This window comes from Aedes albopictus, chromosome 1, assembly GCF_035046485.1.
Source record: "Aedes albopictus strain Foshan chromosome 1, AalbF5, whole genome shotgun sequence".
In the NCBI taxonomy this organism is placed as follows: Eukaryota; Metazoa; Arthropoda; class Insecta; order Diptera; family Culicidae; genus Aedes; species Aedes albopictus.
The window spans coordinates 54527712-54548842 of NC_085136.1; positions in this window are offsets into that span (position 1 = coordinate 54527712).

The following is a 21131-nucleotide window of genomic DNA, read 5'->3' on the forward strand; positions in this document are numbered from 1 at the left end:
AAATTTTCCTACTCAGATTCTGAGCTGTATTTGCTTAAATAACAAGATGTTTATGATTATTTCACTAATCCAGCAACAAAATTTGAGCAACCCATCGATAATTAGTTTCATTATTTTCAATAAGAAACAAGTTGAACAAGAATTCAATTATTGTTTTCCAAGTAAAAACAACACATTTTCTTGGTGGAACTATACTATCACAGAGAACAGACATCCAGGCTAGAACAAATTTCATTCGGAAATTTGTGTAAGGATTTGAATCTTTACTTGAGTAAGGTTGCAAACCAATACACGATGACAACACTAACGCCACCAAACACCATATTGCCACAGTCAGTGGTGAATTGAAACATTTCAAGTGGTGAATTGAAACATTTCAAGTGGTGAATAAAATTAGTATGGGAAATTAACCGATTGCAGCGCCACGCTATTGCCACTTGTGTTGCCGATTTCAAATGGCCGTTAAATTTCTTACACAGTTTCGGAACTGGACTTGGATGTCTGTTCTCTGTGATACTATCGTGCACACTTCGTGACACTAGCGCCAAAAGCTAAAACAACGGCAAATTTGTACCCCGATTCAAAATGTGACAGCGCCGCGTAATGGCCACATTCCCAGTTATTTCAAAACAACCGTTGCAATGCTTTACACAACTGCACTACATGAGCTTGGACGTCTGTTCTCTGTGCTACAGATGAACAGCAGTAACAAAAATCCCCCGAATCTATTATGGAAAATGGATAGCTAGTTCGAGTTCTGATTCGAGTTGTCCAAAACCTGTTTTTATATTCTCTCTTGAGCGCATCGGCAAAAAAATAGTGAAAATGGGCAGGAAACAGTAGGCTTCTTTATAAACCTTTGGAATTCAATGATGCTTAATATCATCAAGAAATACCTACGTAAAGTGCGTTTCTCCTTGTTCTGTTATACGTGAAGCGATGAAAGAAATAAGGTCTCAGGCCGCACCTAATCTGTTCCACTGCAGAAAAATCCAAAATAAGAAAAATAAAGTTAGTCGACTATTCTGTTTTGCTGGTTTTACAATACAATCTGACATTTAACTTGTAATGTAAATGAAACATTAATATATCTTGTTCACCTTACCTTACACTGCAATTATACAGATTTATTTACAACAGAAACCGAAAATTTATTTCCACTGGCGAATACTTATATGTAATATTGGAATGTTTCACCGCTAATCAGAATAATGCCCGAATCACTCTCGACAGAATCCTCCAACCGGTTTTATTTTTCTGGCACGCGCTAAACGACCGTTCTTCGCAACATATTCCACAAAACTGATACTTTCACGCGCCAAGCACGGTTGATGGCGATTATCAACTGGCCACACATTACACGCTTAAATACGCTTCCCCAGGAATTTCAGTGGGATCGACTTGAATAACACCAACTTAAATACAAACGCTTGAACGAAATGCGCGTGAATGCAAACGCTTGGTGGATCGGTGTGAAATTGTATAGCGCATTTAGTTCACCACTGAACTTTCGCACGAGTTTTCAAGAGTGCATGAACGCCAATAAAAGTGCGCGATTGCAACAAATCAACTCGGTGTGTTCAGAGCACTTATTCAGATAAATCAAAGAAATAGTGCGCCGAAGACATTAACAGGATTTGGCACAGAGAACAGACGAACAGACGTCTATCTTCACTTTCTGGCTTGTGTAAAACTTTGTAACGGTCATTTCAAAGTGTGTGGTTATGCTCCCGTTGCGCGGCGCTAGCGTCCCATCACTTGCATTGTCGTGTTGTCATTTTTGTTTTCAATGCTCGCCGTTTTTGACCGTTGGCGCTCGTATCGCTTTGTGGGCTAGTGTATTTTAACGTTGAACTCTGCCATCGTGTGGTCAAATCGACTTTATATGTGGGGCAGTCTCCGTTGGTGGCGTTGAGGTACGTCTAGATTCCTTACACACAATTTCGACGTATTTTTGTTCGAGCTTAAACCACAGAGAACAGACGTCTATCTTCACTTTCTGGCTTGTGTAAAACTTTGTAACGGTCATTTCAAAGTATGTGGTTATGCTCCCGTTGCGCGGCGCTAGCGTCCCATCGCTTGCATTGTTGTGTTGTCATATTTGTTTCCAGTGCTCGCCGTTTTTGGCTGTTTGGCACTCGTGTCGCTTTGTGGGCTAGTGTATTTTAAAGATGAACACTGCCATCGTGGGGTCAAATCGACTTTATATGTGGAGCAGTCTCCGTTGGTGGCGTTGAGGTACACTTAAATCCTTTACACACGATTTCGACGTATTTTTTATCGAGCTTAAACGTCTGTTCTCTGTGCTTAAACGTCTGTTTTCTGTGGTCCAGTGGCGAACTAAATGCGCAATATTAGAAAAGCGATCATATATTTTTCGGTTGATTTTCAGCCTCCGTTTTTTTTTCAACTTATTCACTGGGTTAAAATATGTATATGACAAGGTAATAAGGGTAATAAGCCAATAACAAACGCTTGCTCTAGTAATGACCGAATGCTAAGTGAAAACGCATAAATGCTGATGCTGTCAAAAACAAAACATATTGCACACCTGAAAATTGTCGGTTTGAACATTTTGTAATGATATTATTTACACAGGTTTTTACAGATGTTTCTTTAGTTTTTTCCTTCTAAAAATAAAAGTTTTACGATGAAACAATCCTTCATAAAGGATTCACTGCACGAAAAAAAAGCTTTTCCAAGAACGACTCCGCCATCTGCAGGCGGCTAGGGATATGCATCAACTGGCATATGCCTAGCAGCTTTCGCAGCAATCATGTAAATAAGTGGGTATGGTAATATAACAGTTCCAATAAACGCAATCGCATATCTTTTGCACGATATGATAGCCTTATCATTGTAAACTTTTGATCATCTCCCTTCCGCTTTGATATCTTTGTAATGAAAAAAAAATCGTTATAGCTCCCAGCACACGGGGTCAAATATTTGACAAGCAATGAACTAAAGAGTAAACATTTGTTTGACACTAGTGAAAATTCTATCGAGTTAAAGCAGATGTTTGAACATTTGTTTTTGATCTAATATTTACATTTTGTAACAGTAGTTTGAACTTTATTTTAAATAAATTAATGGGAATACTTACTTGAAGTAGTTAGAACTTTAGGTGACAGTAGACCTGCCAAACTTCTGTCAACGCATTCCATTTCGTGTGGTCAATTTCCGCTGAAAATTGGCTCCTGCGCAGAATTGACAGCTATGCATGTAGGTATTATATGTATGAAAATCACGGTCAATGCTATTCGCTCGCATTCTTCTATGATAGAGTACAAGTGCGTGAAGGTAAACAAGGCAAACCGGCATGATGCACAAGCAGACAGCTTGATGAGAATTTTACGCGCGCTTGAAAACATAAGTAGAAAAAAAATAAACAGAATAAACATACACGTTCACACGTACAGTAAATGAATATTACTTGATTGACGGGTTAGCGGTTTTTAAAGAATCGCCTACTGCGTTTGTTGTGATTGTTTTTTTTATACCGAAAGCTGAACCGATAACATAGATTAGATTATTTATGAGCTGACCGGTCACTGCTAAGGTGAAACATAGACATAGGGAATCGCTTTTTTATGGTGTAACTGCCAATCCAAGCAAAGAAACGAAGATTTTGACCTCCTTTGTGTACATACAAGTAGGACACTTCAGTGTTTTTATGCGTTATATGTAACAACAAGAGTTGAATTCTTCAAAGCACAAGTCTCAAAGTCCATCCGGATAGCTGATGATGATCTCAACCCCTCTAAAAATGCATTCCATACTTTCAACGACGATTGTAAACTAATTTCCTATTCCGATCACACCGACCCGATGAATTATAAAAAGCACATAGATGTCGCACTGATCCAAATGACTGGTACCAATAAGTCTCCTTCCAAGAGTTCCAAAACAATCACCTTTACCTTGCCTTCGGTCGTGCAAGCCGTGCACAAATTGGTCGTAAAAATGTGCTCGTTATGCTGTCCTTTTCACGCTCATCGTAATTCCTAATGCGTTGGTCTGTAAGTGCGGTGCTCCGCAAACGTGACGGTCAATCCAATGCACCCACCACGACCCGCAGAAATTCGAAGAAAACGATGCGTGAATGTCATAAAATATTATGATAACGCCACAGACAAACAGACGTAACACCTTGAACGATTTTCATGGAAATCCATCGCCCAGTTCACACTACCATCACCTGGTGGAAAAGTTGCACGAATCACTCTGTTGTGCAATATCGTCAACAGAAGGCGCTAGTGTGAAACGTCAAACGCATAGAAAAACGATGCGCGCGCCTCTGGTTGTGAAAGCCACAACTATGAAAATTTAAAATGATCGTTAAAAGTATGGTCGATTGAAAAATCGCAAGTGTTATGTCTGTTTGTCTGTGATAACGCCGTGTCGATAGCGTACAGTAGTCGGTCGCTAACTGATAGCCATGAATGTCAAAATACAAACGCATACGAAGAGTGCCAGACGAAGTGTGTTGCCAGACGAGGGCGACTTTTATGTGGCCCCTCTACAGAACTACTGAAGTACAGTAAAAGCAGTCATCAAAGACGCAGCCGAGACCACCATCAGATAGACGTGGTACGGGGTCAACGAAATGAATGGTTCGACGAGGAGTGCAGAGGGATTTTGGAGAGAATATACAGCGCGGGAGCTATTGCTGCAGCAAGAAACCTGGCAGAACGTAGAACCATACCAACAGAAAAGGAAACAGCTTTCGGGGGAAAAAAGAACACTACCGGCGAGAAGCGGAGCTCGAGGAAATGGAGCTGCTGTGCCGTTCTCAAGAAACACGTAAGTTCTAGCAGAAGCTCAACGCACTCCGCAGCGGCTTCGTATCGCGAGCAGAAATATGCATGGATAAGGACGAATGTGAGGTGATCAAAAGGAGGAAGCACCAAATCGATTAGTACCTGAATGGTGTAGAGAACGTAGACACGGGAGACCACGGCAACGGAGGAAACGTCTACGCCAGTGCAGCAGAGGACGGAAGGGATCCTGCTCCCACGCTGAGGGAAGTTCACGTTCTCGTGACAGGGATGGGAAAGAAAGGACACTTAAGAAAGGTACACTCCCGTTCAAAAGTTTGGGGTCACCCCGTCAAAAACATGTCATTTTTTTAGGCCCATATCTCCGCCAATTTGCGTCCGATTTCAAAACCCTAGGTTTCATTCAAAAGATAATAAGTCAAAGAAACTTTGAACATGGTTTAAAAGAAACTTTTTCAAAAAAATGTGTATGTAAATTTAACCCAAAGTTGCCAAATTTTCTAAAAAATGAATATAAACTTACGGCAGTGTCGCTGGAAGTTGGGTCGACCAAATTTTAAGATGAGAGCGGTAATATGACCCATTTTCTATTAGCTTTCAACTGCTTTTTACAGAACTTAGCTAAAAAATCTAGAAAAAAAGTTATTAAGTAAATTAATCCTTGATGTCATCGGCCAAAAGTTTGGGGTCACTATCGTAAAACATGGAAAAGTGATTTGTTGATATCTTTGTCATCTTTCATTCAATTTTAATTCTTCTTGGCTTATTTGAAACAAAATGAATGATACTTACTGCATAGACATTGAACCACACATATTTGTTGAAATTTACATACCAAAACTTAACGTAAAGTTGCCTCATTTTTTGAAGCGTGGTAAAATGTGCTAACTTTACATAACATTTTTATATACAAAAAACGTTAAATACGTTAAGTTAAACACATCAAACGTAAATTTAGTTAATTATCTTTGAAATGAGCCAAAAATAATTAAAATTGAACTATAGATGACGAAGATATCACCAAATCACTTTTCCATGTTTTGCGAAAGTGACCCCAAACTTTTGGCCGATACATCATATTGAGGGGTGACCCCAAACTTTTGGTCGACGACATCAAGGATTAATCTCTGTGGATTAATTTACCTAATAACTTTTTTTCTAGATTTTTTAGCTAAGTTCTGTAAAAAGCAGTTGAAAGCTAATAGAAAATGGTTCATATTACCGCTCTCATCTTAAAATTTGGTCGACCCAACTTGACACTGCCGTAAGTTTATATTCATTTTTAAGAAAATTTGGCAACTTTGGGTTAAGTTTACATACAAAATTTTTTGAAAAAGTTTCTTTTAAATCATGTTCAAAGTTTCTTTGACTTATTATCTTTTGAATGAAACCTAGGGTTTTGAAATCGGACGCAAATTGGCGGAGATATGGGCCTAAAAAAATGACATGTTTTTGAGGGGGTGACCCCAAACTTTTGAACGGGAGTGTATATATAGAGCTCTGCGTCCTCATAGGCCAATAGGCCTATCTCCGCGGAGTAGCTTCACATCATACAATATCTTACTCCTAGCACAGACAAACAGACGTCTTACTCTACTCCAGTGTTTCCCAAACTTTTAGGAGGTATCGCCCCCTTGGAGCTTGATAAAAACTTTTTCGCCCCCCTAAATGAGATTTATTTTTTTTAATGAAAAAGGCTGAAACTTTGTTGAGCTGAAACCCTCAAAACCCACTATTTGACACTACTGTGGTGAAACTGATATTTAATGTATCTAAATTAGTATCTTTTATTAAAAAAACGCATTATTGCATGTATAACAATACATTTTGAAATCATGTTTGTGCTGTACATATTCTTGAACAAAAACGAGCAAACAGAATGGATTGTAAACATTTACGAAAACTCGTTATCTTACACCAGATATTTAACTAGTGTTTTTGAAAAGGGTTCTCCCACTGGTGGGATATTGAAATTCAATTTAAAAAAATATTTTTTATATAGAAAGAACAAATCAGGAATATATCTGTGTATTTTCAAATGTAGTCAGCTATTCAAAGTAAACGCAAATAATGAAAAGCCAGTATAAATTGGAGAAACTTCTATTGTCAAATAAGTAAATATGCAACAGTCATTACTCGGTTTTGAGGGAAATCAACGCTGAATTCGTGGAAAAAATCAAAATAGCTACTAGTAATAAGTTTGAAATTTTCAAACAATGTGTGATAGCTCCCATCCAAAACGTGTTCAGAAATTCGCCTGAAACATCATGATTTTGATTGAAAAACGCCCATGAATTAAAAACAAAACTTTCTCATCAAGTTAAAAACGATTCTTCTCATAATCTCTTATAAAAGTTTCTTCATAGTTTCTTAATATGTATAATGATAGATCTCCATAATTCCTAGGAATTATTTAGGAAATTCATATAGCAGTCTTATTTGTGTTTTTTTTCTTGGAATTTTGACGAAAAGTCCTCATAAACATAAAAAAAAATCTGTAAAATGTAGTCGATCTCAATACAGACATTTTTCAATAAATAATCCTAGAAACAACAAAATTTGAAATGTTAGGGATTTTTAATGATTCAGTTGACATTCTGGACTAGTATTTCAATACTTTTGATTTTTTTCAATTATTCAAAAAATCGCCCCCTTTTCTAGTATTTTCGCCCCCTAATTTTGGTTTTTCACATTTTCGCCCCCTTCGGCCTGATTTTCGCCCCCTGGGGGGCGATTTCACCCACTTTGGGAATCACCGCTCTACTCACTTGCCATCGTTCTCCTTTTTAACGAATTGTTCAAATACTCGGTAGTTCGCAAATCGCTCGTTGGTGGCGCGTTCGCATCGTTTTCGCTCCTGTTTGATGTTTGTTTACTACCGCCATCTACACTCAGTGGATTTGCTAACCACAGCGTTATTCACGGACAGAAATGTTGTCTGATTGTTATAACTTTGCCTATGGTTCACCCAAGCTTCGATAATATGCTTAGTATAATGAATTACCTACATCGGCTGTTTTCCTACTCTCCGCATCGACCAATGTGGCGCTAGCTTCTATGCGCGAAAAAATCGCTAAAAGTAAATCGCAAAAATAATGTATGGCGAATAGCATCTAAAGGCAAATTTATCGAAGTGGAACACATTATTCGAAAAAATTTTCGGTAGTGGTTGTGCACAATGGTGACTACTATTAAGCCTACCAAATATTTTTTCAGTAAAAGCTTTCTATTTCAAGTAACTCTAGTTTAGATGCTTTTCACCATACAAAATAAAATGGATTTACTCCTGCTGATCAACTGTGGGTGTGGGCCAAGCGGGTAGTCCATTGCCACAAATGGTTGTGTCGCACTGATTTGATGATTGAACCAAGCATATGTTTCGTTTGAATCAACTTCATTGAACATCAACCATCAAATTCTCAAACCAAGCATATGTATATGTATATGTATATGTATATGTATTATGTATTACTCATTACCTGAACCAAACTCGGATGCATGGCCAGGAGTTGTTTATTTAATCGGAACCACAAGTACAGTCCGGATTCGCTGGTTGGGTCACGACTGCACCCCGATTAGCGAATCGTGTTCGTTTGTTTGGGCAACTGACAACTGATCAAAATGCTCTAGACACACGCCAGTGACGAGAAATACGTCACGGAACAATCACATACTTGCGCAAACGTTCTGTATACAGGAGCTGTGATGCGACGGCGGTCAGACTCGTCTGACTCGTTTGACATCTATTTTGACATTGACAGTGCTTTTTAGTTGGATTTTGCCCCAACCAGTGAACATCCAACCATCGAGACAGCCCATCTAACGAGCTCTCAATGAACGAATCGTCACTGTAAATAAAGAACACGCAAAGAAACTCATTGTACTAAATTATTATCAATATTATGATTTTTAGAAATAAAAATAACATATTATGATCTTGTACCGACTTTTCGAACCCTCTAAGCAGAATACCCTCTATGAATGAGTGTAATCAGTTTCGTACCTTTTAATTCCGCCCTATGTTGCTTATTTTGGTACCTATGTACCGTGCACGTGATAGGAATACATAGGTACCAAAATAAGCTACATACTAGGTACTTTTATAAAGGAAAAAAAAGGTGTAGGTAGTTTTTAGGTAACAATAGTAGCGGAAGGATTTTAATATAAAAGCGGGGTGAATGCGATGACTTCTTCAGTGGATAACTGACACTGAGGAAGATTACAAGTGGTAGTCGAAATACGCGTATCTGTCAAAGGATAAGCAACATAGTGAATTAAAAGGTACGAAACTGATTACACTCATTCATAGAACATATTATGAACAAATGTTTGTGTATGCAACATATTATGAACAAATGTCTGTGTACCAATCATCCAATATAGTTAGTTCAACCCTCATGTTGAGGGTCAAGTTAAGCATAAACATGCCGATGAGAATAAGTGAGCTGTCAAATCATCAAGCATAAATATTGTTGATGTAAGTATAATATGGTTGATTAAACCATATTTATTGCTCCAATCAGATCATAAAATTTGCTCAACTCATGCTTACATTATTCTTCGATCTATTGTAATATGCGCAATACAATCTCAAAAAGGGTGTATCTGGTTGGAATCAAGACAGGCATTCAATCAAAAATTGTTATTATCTTGGTCCACAAGTGTCGCAACTGTTTCGCATCTAGTGCGCTGTGTTGCTGACAACAACGGGAAGGATGCGCACTACTTTTGATATGATTCAAAAACGTCGCGAGTAAGGTCGCGTCGCGACTTGATTGTGCGACGTCTGGTTTGGTGGCGGCCCAACAATATAAAAGTCAGTGCATAAATATGCTTGTTTGCGACCGAAATATGATGGACTTGACTTTATTTTTTTCTCCGTGTTGGGCGATTATGTTTTCGTGACGACTATTTTTATCGTATTTTGTTCCAAGTGATACGTCTATTTGTCTGTTCTCCTAGGTTGAAATCTCTACACTGAAAAACAAGAGAACCCAAATTTGAGTATTTTTAAACTCACTTTTGAGTTCTTTTTTGTATCCTGTTTCATTCGCTCTCTTTATTGTTGTCAGAGAGTGAATAGCAAAACAACCCAACTTTGAGAGTTCAATGCGGGAAGCCAAAATTGAGTAAGTGGCACAGTACCGAAAGTTGAGTAATTTTAACTGACGGTTGAGTAAAAAGAACCTTGACTTTAGGTACTTTGGCCGTATACGCCTAAATGCAAACTACCTACCTAAACATCGACTCCAGCAACTCAAAATTGGCTTCCCGCACGCAACCTCGAAGTTGGATGGAATGAACTCACTTTTGGGTACTTTCGTACTTCGGTACTTTGGGTATCTCTATGGAAAAAGAGATAAGTGACATTTCAACACACGAACACTAGCGCAAATTTTTCCTCACACAAAAGTGCACGCCGATTGAAAGGCTATTCAGATTGCATATGCAAATATTACCCAATCGAATTGGGTAAAACGGGTAAATAATGATAAAACTAACGTCCGGGGCAAGAGTGCAAATATTTTCCTCGCAGTTTCACAACTACATCTACTAAAAAGGCACGCATACATTTGAACGAGATTACCTCTATTGCCAGGACCTGAAAACGGCCTTGCTTCGGCCACAGAGAACAGACGTCCAAGTTCATGTAGTGCAGTTGTGTAAAGCATTGCAACGGTTGTTTTGAAATAACTGGAAATGTGGCCATTACGCGGCGCTGTCACATTTTGAATCGGGGTACAAATTTGCCGTTGTTTTAGCTTTTGGCGCTAGTGTCACCAAGTGTGCACGATAGTATAGTTCCACCAAGAGAATGTGTTGTTTTTACTTGGAAAACAATTATTGAATTCTTGTTCAACTTGTTTCTTATTGAAAATAATGAAACTAATTATCAATGGGTTGCTCAAATTTTGTTGCTGGATAAGTGAAATAATCATAAACATCTTGTTATTTAAGCAAATATAGCTCAGAATGTGAGTAGGAAAATTTAAAGGTGCGCAAGTGAAATATTTCTTCAGAAAGCACCATCATGGTGTCGAAACAAGTTTTTGAGTGGGAAAGTCACCGTCGATGTCGCTACTGAGCTTGTTTTTTCTTTACACAAGATTTTAAAGCAATTTTGTTCGAGCATGTTCGTCTGTTCTCTGTGCTTCGGCTTAGAGCGTCTGTCGATGAGGCCAAGCAAGAGCACGCGGTCGCGTTGCTGGCTGCAGCAGCGGCGGAACCCGCAAAGGAGAAAGCGTCTAAGTTTACACAAACGGAGGCCTTCTCCTTTGCGGGTAGTCCGAAGAGAGTGGAAGCGAATGCTCGTGACAAACGTGACAAGCATTCGCAGAAGCGGGCGAGGCAGCCGTCAGGTGAGGAGCTGTCTGGCGGCGCCCGCAAGGCCAGGCGTATAATAACCCCGAAAGCCGGTGGTAATGCCGGAAAGTCGGACCCCAGCCAGGGTTCCCGGAAAGCTGGGAAGGGTGGGCCTGAAAAGGCTGGCCCGTCCCGGAACGATGGGAACAAGGGGTTGCGACCAATGGTGGGCCCTCAGCAGCCGCAGAGCAGGGCGATCCAAGGAGAGGACCCTCCTTGGACAAAGGTAGAGCGGAAGAGGAAGAAAAAGGGGAATCCGCAGGTAGAAGTGCAGGTCGCCAAGCCAAGGCGTAGGAAGGCAGGTGCCAGGCGCGAAAAAGGTGACGCTATCGTCATCAAGACCGAACAGTCGAAATACTCGGACGTCTTGAAGGCGATGAGGTGCGACGCCAAGCTCGAGGGTCTTGGAGCCGACGTACGCAGTATCAGACGTACTCGTACGGGCGAAATGATCCTGGAGCTTAAGCGCCAGAAGGATCACAAGGGCGCCGCCTACAAGAGGCTGGCAGAAGAGGTCCTTGGAGATGGAGTGGAGGTGAGGGCTCTTACGCATGAGGCGACTCTGAAGGTCAAAGACCTAGACGAGATCACCGAAGCGGAAGAGCTCGTCACGGCACTGCGGCAACAGTGCGATGTTCAGGTGGCCGCCACAGCCGTCAGGCTGCGGAAGGGGCCAGCAGGGACACAGATAGCTCTGGTTCAGCTACCTGTGGCGGATGTTAAAAAGTCCGTTAAAGTAGGGAGTATTAAGGTGGGCTGGTGTGTTTGTCACCTGACATTCCACGAGCCACCTGAGGTTTGCTTCAGGTGTCTGGAACCAGGACACAAGTCGTGGGACTGCAAAGGCCCCGACAGGCGCAAACTGTGTAGGCGATGCGGCGCTGAAGGTCATAAGGCCCAAAGCTGCACGAGTCCGCCCATCTGCATGATCTGTACCGGGAAAACCTCGAAAAACAGACATGCGATGGGTGGTCCAGGGTGCCCGGCCTTTAAGAAAGCCGCAGTGAGCAACAAATCACAGTGCAGGTAACGCAGCTGAACCTGAACCACTGTGATGCGGCTCAGCAACTGCTTTGTCAGGCGGTTTCTGAGTGGGAGACGGATATCGCCATCATTTCGGACCCATACCGAGTACCCGCCGGCAACGGCAACTGGGTCTCGGATGGGACCAGGAAAATGGCGGCGATATGGACGACGGGTAAATACCCCGTGCAGGAGTTGGTGTCTACTACCTATGAGGGCTTCGTGGTCGCCAAAGTAAACGGGGTCTTCTTCTGTAGCTGTTATGCGCCTCCGCGGTGGCCGATCGAGCGGTTCACGCAAATGCTGGATCGCTTAACGACCGTGCTAACAGGGCGAAGGCCGGTGGTAATAGCGGGTGACTTTAATGCCTGGGCTGTGGAATGGGGAAGCCGTTTCACGAACCAGCGGGGTCAGATCCTGCTAGAAACACTGGCCATCTTAGATGTCGACTTGGCTAACGTCGGCACCAAGAGTACCTATAGTCGAAACGGAGCGGAGTCAATTATTGACGTGACCTTTTGTAGTCCTGGCCTAACAAGTAGTTCGAACTGGAGAGTAGATGATGGCTACACTCACAGCGACCACCTGGCGGTTCGCTACAGTATCGATTACAACAACAGCAGACAGCGGATAGAAGAAGAGGCGGCTAGGCCAAGGCCAAGCCCTCGTAGGTGGAAGACATCATACTTCGACGAAGAGGTATTTAGGGAAGCGCTCCGCCGTGAGCGAAACTTACTCGGTTTAGACGGCGACGAGCTGGTAGCGGTGCTCTCACGTGCGTGTGATGCGACCATGCCTAGGAGAGTCCACCCTAGAAATGGGAGGCCACCGGCTTACTGGTGGACCGACGCGATTGCGGACCTGCGCCGCGCCTGCCTACGGGCTAGGCGGCGGATGCAGCGAGCACGATCAGAGGAAGAGCGAAACGAACGGCGGGTGGTGTTCGCCGCTGCAAAAGCCGCGCTCAAGACCGAGATAAGAGCAAGCAAAAAGGCCTGCTTTGAGGGTCTCTGTCAGAGTGCCAATACGAACCCGTGGGGTGATGCCTACAGGATCGTTATGGCCAAGACGAGAGGTGTGATGGCTCCTACAGAGCAATCTCCAGAGATGTTGGAGGGGATCATTGGAGGACTTTTTCCGCGTCATGATCCTAGTCCTTGGCCTCCTTTCGTAGGACAGCCGGGGACTGGGGCTGGCGATGAGGAAATGGTCACCGATGTGGAACTTGCGGGGATAGCTAAGTCCCTTAGCGTAGGTAAGGCCCCAGGTCCGGACGGAGTTCCGAACCTGGCCTTAAAAGTAGCTATTGCAGAAGCTCCCGAGATGTTCAGGTCTGCTATGCAGAAATGCCTGGACGAGGGAGTTTTCCCAGAAGCTTGGAAGAGGCAGAGCCTGGTACTATTGCCAAAGGCGGGGAAACCACCCGGAGACCCGTCGGCATATAGACCAATATGCTTGATTGACACGGCGGGGAAGGTGCTCGAAAAGATCATCCTCAATAGAATGTTGAAGTTCACTGAGGGCGTAAATGGTCTCTCGAGCAACCAGTATGGCTTCCGGAAGGGGAGGTCCACCGTAGACGCTATCTTGTCGGTTACAAAAACCGCCGAGAAAGCACTCGAGCCTAAGAGGAGGGGAATTCGCTTTTGCGGGGTAGTGACTCTGGATGTAAGGAATGCATTTAATAGCGCCAGTTGGGCTGCTATTGCTGATGCGCTCTTGCGTCTGGGGATACCGGAGTACTTGTACAAGATTCTCGGAAGCTACTTCCAGAATCGCGTACTAGTATACGACACGGAGGTGGGTCGGAAGTGCTTTCACATAACCTCAGGAGTCCCGCAAGGTTCCATCCTGGGTCCGGTGTTATGGAATGTCATGTACGACGAGGTGTTGAGGTTAGAGTACCCAGTGGGAGTGGTGATTGTCGGATTTGCCGACGATATTACGCTCGAAGTCTACGGTGAAACGATCGAGGAGGTGAAGTTGACTACCGACCACTCGATCAAGGTTGTGGAGGCGTGGATGCGGTCCAGAAAACTGGAGCTGGCTCACCACAAGACAGAGGTGACGGTTGTTAACAACATGCAGTCGGCGCAGCAGACGGAGATCAGTGTAGGAGAGTGCACTATCCTGTCGAAGCGCTCTGTCAAGCACTTGGGCGTGATGATCGACGATAAGCTTACCTTCGGTAGCCACGTCGATTATGCCTGTAAAAGAGCCTCCACAGCTATTGCGGCACTGTCCCGGATGATGTCCATTAGCTCAGCGGTGTACGCCAGTAAGCGCAAGCTTCTGGCTAGTGTTGCTACGTCCATACTTAGGTATGGCGGCCCGGCGTGGGGTACCGCGCTAAGTACTGAATGCTACCGACGGAAGCTGGAAAGTACTTATAGGCTTATGTGTCTGAGGGTTGCAAGCGCGTACCGTACCGTGTCACACGACGCTCTCTGTGTCATTACTGGTATGGTGCCCATCAGCATTCTTATCAGTGAGGATATGGAGTGCTTCGAAATGCGCGGCACAAGAGGCATACGCAAGACTGTCAGGATGGCCTCTATGGTCAAATGGCAGCGCGCGTGGGACAGTTCCACCAAAGGAAGGTGGACCCATAGGTTGATACCGAGGGTAGATAGTTGGATTAATAGGCGCCATGGGGAAGTTTCATTCCACCTGACACAGGTCCTTACAGGTCATGGTTGCTTTCGACAGTATCTACACCGTTTCGGGCATGCGGATTCTCCCGAATGCCCAGTGTGCAATGGTTTAGAGGAAACGGCGGAACACGTTTTGTTCGTGTGCCCGCGTTTTCGCACAATGCGTGACCGCATGCTTGCCACATGCGGGGAGGACACAACTCCGGACAACTTGGTCCAGAGAATGTGTAGGGATGAGATTAGCTGGAATGCCGTTTCAACGGCTATCACCCATATCGTCTGGGAGCTACAAAGGAGGTGGCGCGTGGACTCGGAGAATGGCTAGTCCAGATGCAGTACAAGAGGTGGTCCAGGGGTTCGAAGTCGGCTTCGTAGGTCATACCGGTGCCCTGCGGTCGAGATCGACCCTTACAGCGAGTAAGTGGCCGCGGAGAGGAAGTCCCGGTAGCGGTGCTGTCGTGGCGTCAGTCTACTGGGTTGGATCTGAGCCCGCGGTTGGAAAGGGGTCCCCGGCAAGGGTCGGGGTAGGTGAGACCCTGCTGTCTGCAACCTACGGATGCAGCTGATAAGGCCTGAAGGGTAGTGATACCCTTGCCTTCAGCAGGTCAGATCGGGTTGCATGTGGGCATCAGTTCTTGATGTCCGCTCAGCAGTAGGGCGCGGGCGGGGTTGACCCTGCCCGCCTTCCGAGGACAAAGGGAGTGGCGAGGACCACTCGGGAAACTGGCTAAGCGCCAGCATGCTATCGTGATGGACTCTCCAGAGCGAGTCATCGATGTTCGTTGCTGCTAGGCTACGGCAGCTAACCTTGAGGGTGCGATATGCACTAGCCCCTCTCTGAAGCAATACCTTCTTGGTGGTTCCGGAGAGACGTAGGGTTTGGCGACCATAGGAATGTGTTTTAGTGGGTCGAGGAGAGAGTAGTCCTGGCTTCTACCGGCATTGTAGAAGACGGCCTCATCCCCACACTACCCTAACCTTCCTGTTAGGGTGTCTGATGAGCAGATTTATCCCCCTATGGTTTAGAAGGAAAAAAAAAACGGTCAAGTTAAGCATAAACATGCTTGAATTAACAATGAGATTAAGTGAGCTGTCAAATCATCATCAAGCATAAATATTGTTGATGTAAGCATAATATGGTTGATTAAAACATATTTATTGCTCCAATCAGATCATAAAATTTGCTCAACTCAAGCTTACATTATTCTTAGATCTATTGTAATATGCGAAATACAATCTCAAAAAGGGTTATATAAAAGTCAGTGCATAAATATGCTTGTTTGCGACCGAAATATGATTGACTTGACTTTATTTTTTTCTCCGGGTTGGGCGATTATGTTTTCGTGACGACTATTTTTATCGCATTTTGTTCCAAGTGATACACACTTAGATTAGATTTCAGAGTTCGGTATTTTTTTTAACGAAATTCTCCGGTAAACATTAAAAATTACTGATTTTCCGGTAAACAAGCTTTATTTTACAGTAGTACTGTAAAATAATACCGAAACGTTCGTTACTTAACATTTATTTTGATGATATTCGGTAAAAATAATACGATTGTACGGTAAAATTGTATTGCTACAGGGTACGGTAAAATATTACCGTACAATTTTGTAAACCGCTGGAATCGTTTACCGAAGTATGGTAATTATGTGCAATCTCAGGAGGAGCTTTCAAACTGATGGCCATTTGCAATATTAGTGTTTTGTGACCGGTGGCTGCAATTTTTCGTGCAGTCGAAAGAAGTGGAAATTGGTAAGACTGAGAGGCTGTGAGACATTTCCTTATTGCTAAATTCTGTTCTGTTACTTAGATATGGTTCGTCTTTTGTGGTTATTCGGCAGAGCGAACCAGTATGTAGCCTGAAGGAAAGGTCCTTCACACGCCGAAAACAACTTCATCACGTAACACCCGCAGGTGCAACCTTTTCTCTTCCGAGAGCTGTTTCTGGAGAACTCGAGTGACTGTGTCATCTGTATCCCTGAATTTTCATCATACAAGCTAAACAAAATAAACCAAAGAGCAATCATGAAATTTCTCTGTTATTAAAACCCAATCTGAAACTACTTCAAACTCAGTTTTTTTTTCATTCTAAAAGAAAATAAAACCTTAATACCGAAAACCTCCGGTAAACCATTTGCCCAAACTACTGAAAACTCCGGTAAAAGCATTACCGAAATTACCGGAGAAAATCTGTAGTTTTTGACAACTCGAGAAAAAGCCATTACCGAACGTTCAGTAATTGATTTGATTACCGAACTGATTACCGAACGTTCAGCTGTTGAAAGTTCGGTAAAAAAAACCTGATACTGTTTTTTTTTTTAATAGAATGAGAAAATCTGCAACAGATACCCAAGAGGTGGTTCCTCAGGTGATGTGGGGATCTACCTACTCTAAAAACCTCTTCCTTACCTTCGCGGTACGCCCGTTAGGGATGACTTCGAGAAGGGGGGGGGGGGGGGGGACCGTACATGAGTACACTCTAATAGTAAGCGTTCCACCAGCTACCGCCTTAAGTTGTTCACTCTCCCCTGGAGGCTCGGGTCCTGGCTAGTACTTAGACTACCCGTTGAACTCAAGCTCCTGGTACGGAAGGGGGCCAACTAACTAGCTGTTGTTCGGCTCGCCATTAACTCTGTAGTTCAAGTACGATTCGAGAAACCGTGGAAGTAACGGAGTCCCACTTGTCCGCCCCCATACACACCCTTTCAACAATGTTGTCAGGCGTGATATCTCTACCGCATACCTCCTGCATACTCGACCTTTGCTCCACGAAACGTGGACATTCGAAGAGCTAATGCTCCGCGGTCTCGTCGCAGTCTGCACACTCCAGACATGCGGGGGAGCCTGCGTGTCCGAATCTGTGCAGATACCACCTAAAGCACCCATGGTCTGACAGAAATTGAGTCAAGTGAAAATTCACCTCGCCATGGGGCCTGCTCTTCCACATGGACACGCTCGGTATGAGCATATGTGTCCATCTACCCTTGCTGGAGGAATCCCATTCCCTCTGCCACTTCAGCATAGACGAGGATTCCTGTTCGCTTCTTTTGGAGCGCTATCTCGGCCGTTTTGGTTACAGCCCTAATAGCGTCCACCGTCGATCGACCCTTCTGGAAGCCGAACTGGTTATCCGAGAGACCAGAGTCATCGGGTTTCTCGGTATAGACCATCAGCCTCGACAGAATGATCCGTTCCAACGGTTTTCCGGCGGTGTCCAGCAGGCAGATAGGTCTGTATGCCGACGGGTCACCAGATGGCTTCCCGGGTTTGGGCAGTAGAACCAATCTTTGCCTTTTCCACCTCCTCGGAAATTCGCCTCTGTCTAGGCACATCTGCATAGTCATTCTGAACATGTCAGGCTTAGCCTCGATGGCCGTCTTGATGGCTAATGTCGGGATACCGTCCGGACCCGGAGCCTTGTTCAACTTAAGCGACTTCGCTATTGCAATGAGTTCATCGTTCGTCACCGGGGCTACCTCGCTATGGCCGGTTTGGCTATAGGAACGGGGGCCCATGGTCTTGTATCGTGGCGCGGGAACAGCGTTTCCACGATCTTCTGCAGAATCTCTGGGGAGCGTTCTGGGGGTGCTGACGCGCCCTTCGTTTTGGCCATGACTACTCTGTAGGCATCACCCCATGGGGTCGTGTTGGCTGCCTGGCAGAGATTTTCGAAGCACGCCCGCTTACGAGTCTTAATCTCTTTATTCAGTGCCAGTTTAGCCGCCCTGTAGGCCTCGCTTCGTTCAATTCTATCCTCATCGGTACAAGCCCTTTGCATCCTCCTTCTAGCTCTTAAACAGGATACGCGGAGTTCTGCGATTTCTGGACACCACCAGTACACCGTTTTGCGTCCATTTCTGGGTAGGGATCGCCTTGGCATAGCGGCGTCACATGCACGGCTTAGGGTTCCAACTAGATCACCGCTGGATAGATCGTCGGTGTTACTCTCCATAAACAATCGCTCCACAAATGCCGGCTTATCGAATCGCGAAGTCAGCCATCCCCGATGACGGTCGATGACCTTCGGCTGTGGCCGTCTTTCTCCATGTTCCACTCTGTATCGAATCACCAGATGATCACTATGCGTGTATCCATCGTCGACCCTCCAGTCCGAGCTAGGGTTTAGACCCGGGCTCCAGAAGGTCACATCAATGATGGACTCTGCACCATTCCTACTGTAGGTTTTTTTTTGTCGCCTACATCCACGTTTAGTCTAGCCATAGCTTCGAGTAAGGCCCAACCTCTCGCGTTAGTCAAGCGGCTACCCCACTCAATCGCCCAGGCGTTGAAGTCTCCACCGATGACCACGGGACTCAATCCCACCATTGCGCTTGTTAACGATTCCAGCATAGACGAGAACTGGTCTATCGTCCACCTGGGAGGGGCATAACAACTGCAGTAGTATACCCCGTTGATCTTCGCTACTGCGAAGCCCTCGTGCGACGTGGAAAATATTTCCTGGACCGGAAAACGACCGGTTGTACAGATCGCCGCTAGCTTGGCCTTAGCCGCTACCCAGTTTCCGTTGTCGGGAGGAATGCGGTATGGGTCCGATAGTAGTGCGATGTCTGTACTTGACTCCGAGACTGACTGCCATAGCAACTGTTGTGCGGCTTCACAGTGGTTCAGGTTTAGTTGTGTAACCTGCATTATCGTTTGGAACTTCGACCTCCTCGCGTGCCTGGACATTTAGGCCCACCCGTCGTGTGGCCCTTGTTCGCCGTGCAAATCAGGCATTTTGGTGCAGAGTTGCACTCCCTGGCGATATGGCCTTCTTCTTCACACTTCCTGCAGAGCTTACTCCTGTCTGGGCCTTTGGATGCCCAGGACTTATGCCCTTGCTCAAAGCACTTGAAGCACGCCACTGGCGGCTCGTATATGCTGAGCGGGCACACTGACCAAGCTACCTTGATCTTCCCGACTGAAATCGCCTTATTCGCATCCCCTACGGAGTTTGAACGCGGCAATCTGTGTGCCAGCCGGACCCTTACGCAGGCGGATCGATGCGCTTGGTACATCTATCTCACACTGCTGTTTGAGTGGGGCTGCGAGCTCCTCTGCGTCGGTAATCTCGTCCAGGTTTTTACACTGGAGAGTTGCCTCCGCCGTTAGGGCTCTTACCTGCACCTTTTCGCCAAGTATCTCTTGGGCTAGTGCTTTGTAGGAAGTACCTTTATTGGCTGCTTCCTTCTTCAGCACTAGCATCATCTCTCCCGTCCTGGTGCGCCGGATGCTTTTACATCCGCGCCCAAAGGTGAGAGGCGATTCTCGCCTCGCATGGCTTTCAGCACCTCGGCGTATGTGTCTGCCTCGGTTTTGAAGACCAGCGCGTCACTTCTCGCTCGTTTGCGGGCTGGTTTCGTAGTTCTCACCTTTTTCTTTTTTCCTACCGTAATCCAAGGGTTCTCCTTCCCTTGGTCCGGTTGGCCTCCGTTCTTCCTCTGGTTGGCTTGCTGGGGCTTGGTATCCCTGCCCCTTGCGCGCTTCGCAACTGGCTTAGTAGCCGGGTTACCTACGCTGGTCTTCACCTTCTCTTTCTTCGGCTTTGCACCCGACTCTGCCGGACGCTTCTTGGGCCGCGTCTCTTCAGCAGGTTCAGAAGGCTCAGCAAGGAGGAGGCTGTCCGTTTGGGTGGACCGCTCTTCCCTGCTCGCATCAGGAGCACTTCGCTCTTCCACCAGGAGGTCGTACTCCTTCTTGGCCAGAGCCAGTGATTTGCGGAGCTTCAGCAGGCCCTGTTTCAGACCCTTGCTGATGGTTGTCCGCCTGCTCGTGTAGCCGATCAGCTCATCCAGCTGTTCGGCAACTACCAACATCTTTGGTAGCCCGCTCCTGTTGCGGTTCATCGCCCGCGTGAGGTCCGCACCGGTCATCTGTGCTTCCTCCGTCGGCGCTGTACCGCTTCGTGCATCACTTGCTCCACTTGAACTTCCTGCCGCTGGTTCGCTGGTGGGTGCACCAGCCCCTCGGAGTGGCGATCTAGCCAAGCCTCCACGCGCGAACGGGTTCAATGCCGCTACCTCAGTTAAGTGCCCCACACAATGCATACGTTTGCGTGTGCGTGACAGTAGTTTGACACATATCCCATGGGAAAACTGTCAAAAAAACGCAAACCTCGACGGAACGGACGTTATGTGTTCCAGGCTTTACTCCACACTCGACCACGTTGTTACAGTTGTTGAATTTCGAAGTCATGTCTGTTGGGCCCCCCATAGAGCCGCTATCCCTCACTGCAAATGAAGTAGTCGCCAAGGATCCTGGTGGTTATCTATGCAAGCAGGGAGGCCACCCGAGGGTTGGCCCAGGCCCT